Below are 1,028 nucleotides of genomic sequence, written 5' to 3'. Positions count from 1 at the left end.
AATTATATTATAATATTATATAGAGGAAAGTCACCGATATCGACATACCACTTTGTTTTTAGCCAATGTTTAGACAATATTTCTAAAACAAAAGATAAAAATAAAATTTTAAAAACATAAGTACAAACTAAAAAGTGTCTTTCATCAGATAGTATAAGCAAATTTTATAAAATACTATATAATACTATTTGTAATTTTGCAATAATTAATTTTTTCATAAGGTAAGCAAAAATGAGTGTGACGAAATGGACTCCAAAACTGACACAATAGGCAATAATGCTACGTATTCCTATTCTTTTTCTTTTATAAGAATCTGTACCTACAAGTGAATGTATATAAGATATTCCAGAATCTTTTCACTTCGTTATAAAACATTTTTATTGAATTATATGCATATTTATTTTAAACTGTCCTGCAAGATGCAAATATGTAACGCGATAGTTTTTCAAAAATTTTTCCATATATGCACGATTGTCTTCAGCTCCAATAGAGCTATTTGACACTATAAAGCAACATTATAAAAATTAAATTAGCTCATGATCTTTACAGATGTGGCGGTTAGCACCCTAATTTTAAATTTTAAATCGTATTATGAAAAAACTGAGAAAAAATAACAAATAAAACTGATTTAGGAAATTACACAAGCATTTAAAATAAATAAATATAATATTATCAATAATATAGTCACTATTATTTAAACTACGTAATTTGCAAAAAAAATCGTAAGAATTTTATTTTCGCATTCAAAGAATTCGTTTTTAATATAGAAACAAGCCACAAATACATGAATTATGAATTTGTACTTCTTCTAATTAGCTAAACAGATCATGATTTTATTAATATTAATAAAGTGTAATAATTAGTTTCTGAAAAATAAGATGTCATTTTACCATATGTTAATATCGGCGACTTTCCTCTATGATTTTATATATAATTATGTATAATTCTATATAATTATATAGATATATGTATATAATATAATATAGTATATATTATATATATTATATAAATATATAATAATTATATTA

Source organism: Trachymyrmex septentrionalis, unplaced genomic scaffold (assembly GCF_001594115.1).
Source record: "Trachymyrmex septentrionalis isolate Tsep2-gDNA-1 unplaced genomic scaffold, Tsep1.0 scaffold13, whole genome shotgun sequence".
Taxonomy (NCBI): domain Eukaryota; kingdom Metazoa; phylum Arthropoda; class Insecta; order Hymenoptera; family Formicidae; genus Trachymyrmex; species Trachymyrmex septentrionalis.
The sequence above is the reverse complement of the archived record's forward strand: the minus strand, read 5'-3'. Positions refer to the sequence as shown.